Consider the following 8,105-nt stretch of genomic DNA (forward strand, 5'->3'; position numbering starts at 1 on the left):
ACTGTGGTTTAAAAGCGGTTTTTTCACTTCTAGGGCCAATGCAAACACGTGCATATGACGAAAACTTCGATGCGAAGATCATATGATCGACTGCACGTCGAAAGATAGGGACCCCAATTCGGATACATACTCTGTATCATCAGAGAAAAATTATTCATTATTATTCAAATTACATTTTGTGAAGTTTCTTTTGACCCAGTATATACAACAATTAAATGTAACAACAATTAAACGTTTCCATGTAGACTTTAACAGATGAATATGTACACCACAAGAAGATAGCAGAATAGCACATTTAATGTCTATGACGTCCAAATGCCGAACAGCATCACAAACCCAACAGCGGGTATCCCTACCGTGAAAGACAAGAACAGTAGTGCATCGAAGCCGACGAAATAGCTAAACATATTCTCTGCAAACGTTTTCTGTCGGAATTGGTACACAACGTATACGCCTTTCCGTTTCATACCACACATGCCCTGTAGAGAAGACATCCGGTGAATGTGCAACATGTAAATATTCCATAATTAGGTCTTCAGACGAAAGTCAGATTTTTCTGAGATTTAGCTCTGACCTAATCTCTGGGACGATTTTCATGAAACTTTCAGGATGATAGCCTGTATGCTGAAATTGATACAATGTTGAAAAACATCCCGACTTCCGGCTTCCAGTAAGGACAGATAACCAAAAATGTCAAAATATTTCAAAAATCTTTCAACCTCAATATCTCCAAAACTAGAAGAATTAAATTAATCAAGTTTTCACTCAATGTAGACAACTTCATTTTCAATCGGTTCAACACATAAAATCAGTCGGGCAGTAGAAGACATGTTTCGCAATTTTGGAAAAACTGAATTTTTGTCGATTATTCCGTTTTAACGGTGCCTGCGTTTAAAAAATCTCCTCTTCCTGAACGACATATAGTATAATCGTGATAGATATATAAAGCCCATTAATTCGGACTACATAGCCTGTTCAAGGCATGTCGATATCTTGAATAGGTGTGGAGTTATCAGCCTTGGAATTCGGTGAATTTTCTAAGACACATTTTCATAGGGTTCATAAAATGTCACAGATCTGCGAAAACACAATGAATTTCTGTTTTTCAAGGTACCAAACTGTAGATAATTGAATGGGGACATTTTTGCTTCGCATTATTGTCATGTAAAGTCAATAGTTACGTCACCATTACGACACAAACACGAGCATTCGGGATTGTTCGCATTTGATTAGTGGTGAGAAAGCTGGTGAGATAGGTGAAGGAAGCACCAGTAAAATATAGCAACATTCACCGCTTCATGGCTTTCCAATGCAAAATAGTTCCCTCTTTAACAGGCCGTAGCACCGTTCTTCTTAGGTCTACAGTCAAAAGAGTTAGTGTTCTGGAATTGGAAGGATCTAATCTTTCCAGCAGCCTGTCCTTTGCTTTGCTGTGCTTGGCAGTGCGTTCCTGTTTGTTTTTCTGCAGTTTGTGTCAGCTGCATTGAATCAGCGCCAAATTAGGGCGTCAACATTTCGCATTAACTAACATTTACTTTCTTGGTAATTCTATCTCAGAAACACTGTGATGGGCGATCCAGCTGGCGTGCAAAGACACAGGATTAGTAAAGGTAGCCACGGGGTGTATATGGTGAAGTCTGAAAAAAAAAAAAGTCTGAAGACCGCCAGTATTGCCAAGGAGGCAATCCTAGTTTTAATTTGTGTTTTGTATTTTACTGAGTCTTTTTCCAATGCCAGTCAACATGCGGGTCTCAAGCACAAGCTTCCCTTTAGTCGTTACCTCTTACTTTCCATCAGTGTATGCACTATTTGAACTGCCATGACATCGTGTTTCGTCCCAGGTGGATCTATGGCGACTGTCATCATCCCTCGCCAGAAGGGCGGCTGTGGTGAGCCAGAAGACAGACCTCGCCTTCTTGGACTGCTGGGACAGTGGTAAAGTCACCAGCATTGCCAAGGTCGAGGCCGACTCTAATACGCTCAATGACGGCAAAGTGGATGCTTCCGGTAGACTCTGGATTGGTAGGTTCATATATTCTCATGCTTTGTGTTGAATGTGAGTGTTTTTGACGCCAGCCAATACTGGCCAAGTCGTCTGAGGCTCTGAAGTTCATTAGTGTATAGTTGCGTCCCTTGGGAACGCAAGAAATATATGGTCGAAACCCATGTTAATGCCAGATGCTTGCCAATACTTTAATTAAAGAGGAAACTGTCCATCGGTAATACAAGCAGAATACTGTTTACAGAGGTGACCAAAGATCAATCACTCACCCATTCAAAATGTATTGGGACCAATTTCCTTGAGATATTCTAAAACTAACAGGCCACGTGTACAGGTACAGCGATCATTCTGACTTCATGCTTTATAAAAAAGACCATAGAGAAATAATGTGTTTCATTTCACATGAAGCAAGCTATGCAGGAATAAAGTTCTACTTTATACTTTCAACATAGGGTCGTGCCCCCAATGAGAACAACCCTGATCTTCTACAGTTGCCGAAGTATCAGGCCTCCACTGCGTCCAGCCTGGATGCTGATGGGAGCGTCAGGAAACACATCAGCAACATCAGCCTCAGCAACGGCATGGACTGGACGGACGACAACAGCGTCATGTACTACATCGACTCAATACCTAGGCAAGTCTGGGCCTTTGACTTTTGACATCACAGCTGGGACTATGAGTAAGTAGACTTTGGTACACGGGTAATAAGGTAACCAGGGCACACCTTTTGTTTTGAGTATTGTTCAGCTTTACAACATTGTACGCCGCTATCCCACATGTCAAACACCATTCGTTGATCCACCGTGCATTTAAAACAATCGTGGTCCGCATAGAAGTCTTGACAGTTATATCTTCAGAGGCTTGGGACAATTTGTCTAAAAATTATATTAAATGTCATTTGAAATTTACTGAGAAATCATTACGAACTGATGGAGTCCTTCATCGATAACCTATTCTGATTTAAAGAGATGTAGTTTTATTGTTCTTCCTAAAATGTTTCTCAGGGTAGATGGCTTATCGTTCTACGGTGTTGCTGCCTTCTTGTTGAAGCATCTGTCTACCTACATTACAGTTTGTGTTTTGGGCACAGTGATCAGAGATGCAGATAGTGATCGAAAATACCGTGCTGGCTCATAAAGGATGACAAACCCCTTGAGATATGTTGGAGCAGTGTTATGCAAGGCCTTGTACACGTACATCAAGATCTTGTACTGGCACCGGAGGTGACAACCAATTCAAGATCCTCATGATCGGTGTGATATGGTCGTGTTTCCATGTGCCAGTAATTAGTCGCGCTGCACTGTCCTCTGTGGGTAGTCTGTGAGAGACTGTGTAGTCTCTGTAGGCAGTCTGTGAGAGACTGTGTAGTCTCTGTAGGCAGTCTGTGAGAGACTGTGTAGTCTCTGTAGGCAGTTCAGAGAGACTGTGTGGTCCACACAGTAAGGCGTTACCATAGTCCAGTCTTGATGTGATAGGTGAGTGCACCAAGTTCCTGCAGATGTCCTCTGTAAGATGGTGCAAAGATTTCTGATCTGGGTGTAGCAGGATTTCGAAACAGCATTGACGCAAAGATTATCAGTTCTGTTTTATCCTGATGTAGTGTCAGCATGTTGGCACTTGGCTCACCGTAATTGAGGGTGGTATAACTTTGTAAATCTTTGTTATCTGTTACCTTACACCTGCGTAGGTATGGTGTGGCACATTATAACGGCGACATATTTCATCCATGGACTTAGAGTAAAGGCAGGAGAGGATTGGTCCATGTACGGATCCTTGTCGCACACCAAAGAGGAGACATTTGTCTCCTGAACATGCTGATCCTATTGCCACGCAGTGAGTTCGTCTGCACATATAGGACTGGAACCCAATGAGAGCACCGCCTGATACACTATGGCTGTATCGAAGGCGTCGAAACAGTATATCGTGGTCAATGGGTGAAAGGCGGCTGAGTGAGTGAGTGAGTGAGTGAGTTAATATTTAAGGTCACATCGGCAATATTTCAGCCATATCGTGACGAGAACATGCGATATTAGAATGAAATATATGTATATTATAAAAACCTGCCGACGAAGGACAGTAAAAATACTAGATAATCACAGCTATTAATATAAAACTAGCGAAAAAAAGCTAAAAATTCCAATGAAAGAAGACAATACAATGTAAAATGGGCTATAGATCACCAACAACTGAAGGTAGATCACCATACTAGAGACCATGGGGACTTAAAAGGCGGCTGAGTGGTCTAGAAGCATCAGTGCTACGGAGCTGTTGTTGTGTAGGGCCTGTGCAGTATCGTGATGAACCGTAAGACAGGCAGTCTCGTAGAGTGTCCGATTCAGTAAGCTGACTGAAAGTAGTGAAGAACCCTCAGTAGCGAAGAAGTCGCTGAACTTGTTGGCCAAGGCTTTATCAGATGAGCAGGTTGGTAGGATAGTTTCACCTGATAGTTCAATAAGACTCTTCTTTGTGAACGTGAACAGTTCTTTGTGATCTGTACTGCATTCAGTGATTTTATCTTAATCATAGTCCTTTGGGGTTTTTAATGAGACGTTTATTGACTAGTTTACACGTTCCTTATAGAGCTTATGATGAATACATAATAAAAAGTTAAAACTCCCCCGTTTTTCTATATTTAGGTGTATAACGATTCTGGAGTGACAAACACCTCCAAAAGGCTGTAAGACCAAAAGGATGATATTAACTTTCTAATAGTCAGCAATGTTCAAAGTTCCTCATACATTAGAGTTAACGTTTAAGAAGTTTTGATTTTCAGCTGAGATGACAATTTTACAAAGATTTCAATATATCACTAGCTCAGAAGTTGTTCAATCAAGGTTACAACATTCCACGCCTCAGAAGATCTCACAAAACGTCTAATGGTAGACGTGGAGGGAATTGCCAAATTTAACACGCATCAGTGACAATAAATGATGAGAGATCCAATTCCAGTTTTGACGTACTTTCCCGATTTTATTATTCATGTGAACAACTGAAGTATTTTTTTTTTTTTTAAATATTTATGATGGGGCAGCATACGCTCACCCTGGTATCATTGCTATTTTGATAAAGTCGGATTTGTAGACAGGAGGGAGGGATTAGTATGCAAATTGATGCTAGTCGTCACAGATCATAATGTCAAGCACGTATCCATGATCACGAGTCCATTGCTCTATGGCTCATTAACAAACGCATTTATATTCATTAATAGGTAAATATGTGCCTGACGCCACGGTTAAGAAATGCCAATCACGGTGTTTATTACTATGCATGTTAGTTCATTAGTAGATCACTATATTCAAAACGTCACATGTCAGAAAGTTCAGTCACGGATCCATAGTTCTATTGCACCAATGCAAATAATGATCCGACCATTTTTTAAGGTAATAAGTGGAGCGATAGGTATAAAGGTAGTCCTTAATACGAAAGAATACAATACAATTTTGGATATGAGTCACGTGGAATCTGTATGTCTTTTGAAAGTGAGTTGTAAACGACGACCTTGGCGTGCCTTGTTCATCGTTGTTATTATTATTCATTGATACACGACCAGACTATGCTGATTGGTGTATGTGAAAGTATTCTGCCTTAAAATAGGTATCTTCGAGACGGTGACCGATGATCAGGAAACTGTTATTCTGTTCACAAAATAACACTACCACAAAGAACGCAAAAAAAGAGACATATACACAGTTTGAAGCGAAATATGTTTAAAAATGAAATATTTAGCAAAGTGCACCGTGGCGGTGGCTCAAAGTGCCTTCCTCAGAAAAACTGGAGCCATACTGTTACAAACAATATAATGCTAATACGTAAACCACGTGTGAGGGTATGTGCACATGTTTGTCTTTCTTTATGAAAACCTTTCCTTTAAGGAAGACATATCTTAAGATATCACCCATAAATTTGTCTTCGTACTCTTAAATTCAATGTCTTTTGTATGTACTATATTTAACATTATATGCCAAGGTATGTTTGTAACAAGAAATATTGACATATATAAATGTACCAAACAGTCTTCTACGTTGTTTGAACTTTCAAACTGGATTTAGTGAATGAGTGAGTTAACATTTATCGTCCCATCGGCAATATTTCAAAACCATACAGGGACGAGAACAATTAATTATCATATCACAGATCAACAATAGAAGAAATTAACTACATGTTGTCGAATATCAGTAAAACGACTAGTGTATCACATATATAAAACCGATATAATTAAAGAGAACAGTCCAATAAAAAATACTATAGATTGTTTACAACTGAAGGTAAATCACCATACTAGGAACCATGGGGACGAACGGTACTTTCGCTTTCCCATCATCTGTTAGCAATTTATAAATACAAATGGAGGCATACATTAACAGGACACATATTCTATGATTTAAAATATGGTAAGGTTAAATTTACTATGATTTTTTTGACTTTAACAATACTTCGACCCCTTGAAAACGGAGTTTTGTTACATCTCCAGTTTGGCACAAAGGCCAAATGAAATGTTTCACTGATACAGATGCCGTGTTGAAAGTCTTGACGCACAAAACAAGCACCTGTTCTATCAAGGTAGACTTTTGTTTTATATTCTTCAGCCAACAAGAGGATTGTAGCAGACTTCAGCTCTACTGGAAATCCCAGATATGGGGTTTCCTGATGGAATGGCGGTTGATACTGAGGGAAAATTATGGGTGGCCTGTTTTGACGCTGGGAAAATTGTCCGAATCGATCCCGAGACTGGTAAGTGGACATACATGGTGGTGACATTTGTAGACAAAATAGAAATTCAATCTTCCTGTATTGATGTCATAAGATTCGATCTCACTTTGTCATTCTGACTTTTCTGTATGCAGCATATCTTTTAGAACACTGTCTTTTTGTGTGTATGTTATAGCGCGCGCGCGCGCTCGCGTGTGTGCGTGCGTGCGTGCCACTCTATTGCCAACCGCGGCTGTGCATTACTGAATACATTTGAGTGTTGATTCACGTAGATTTACTCACATGTAATTTGCAAATATTATTGCAATGTATGGTATACAGTATGGTTGGAACAAATTTAACTGTATCTTTGATATGTGGGTAGGTACAAGACGTATGTAAAGCCAAAACATACTCCCTCATGGACTCTTTTGACCAAATTACATTTCAAATCATTAGCGCATTCTGGCTGATTTGTCATATTTTCGATAGGAAAATGAGTCTTCATGTAGGATACGGGGGCGAGTTGTCATGAATGGCTACAGAGATCATGATGGCAGCCAAAATCCACTAGCAGAAACATCGTTGAAGTTTTGTTTGTTAATATGTCGTGAAAAGGATTGGAAAAGATGTACCCTCAGTTCAGTTTTATCTTTAATTTGTTTCATACACCCACTGGCATCATATTCAATAGATAATCGAGGTTGAACATTCGCTGACTTGGACTTTCTATATATACTGGAACTTGTCCAGAATTGAACATCCGGGTTTGCAGTGATGTTCAGCAATCGAGCCAGCAGTAATAAGAATTTTGTTGAGTATGTGTTTAGCAACAACGAAACACACACAATGTACTCAACAATTTTTGGGAAATAGTTTCGTTTATTAACATGGATTGATATTGGGTCTGTCCAGGAAAGGTCATCCGAACTGTTAAGTTCCCATGCGAAAAGACAACGTCGTGTTGTTTCGAGGGGAGGACTTCACCGACCTCTACGTCACATCAGCTGCCCTGACACAACTGGAGAAAACATCATTGGGTGGGTCACTCTTCAAGGTCACGGACTAGGAGTCCGAGGGCGCAAAGCTAACATGTTCGCTGGATAAGTGGTTCTCCGTTCAATGCGTTTTCAAGAAAAGCTCGTCCATTGCTTTGTAAATCTAATTTCGATGCAGGGTTTTAAGTTAAGTGTATAACTGGACTGCATTAAGCAAGATATCTCCATGTAACACAGGATATGCGCAGACCTCGCTGTAAATACAGCGTGGTTGTGTCTTCAAAACCATGGAGTCGGTGCTTGATTAATTAAGACAAATAAAATATTTTGAAAACAAAATAGTTGCCTCCATATACAATAAGGTATTCTAATTACATGATGAATGGTAGCCTCCTACCTAAAACCTTTGATGCTGA

The 8,105-nt window shown here is 39.9% G+C and overlaps 1 pseudogene; it reads left to right on the forward strand.

Annotated features, from left to right (window-relative positions):
• The first annotated feature begins 304 nt into the window (after positions 1-304).
• LOC124273620 lies at positions 305-7,798 on the forward strand (annotated as a pseudogene).
• The last annotated feature ends 307 nt before the right edge of the window (positions 7,799-8,105 follow it).

Source organism: Haliotis rubra, unplaced genomic scaffold (assembly GCF_003918875.1).
Source record: "Haliotis rubra isolate DU_JTF1 unplaced genomic scaffold, ASM391887v1 Scf182, whole genome shotgun sequence".
Classification (NCBI taxonomy): Eukaryota; Metazoa; Mollusca; class Gastropoda; order Lepetellida; family Haliotidae; genus Haliotis; species Haliotis rubra.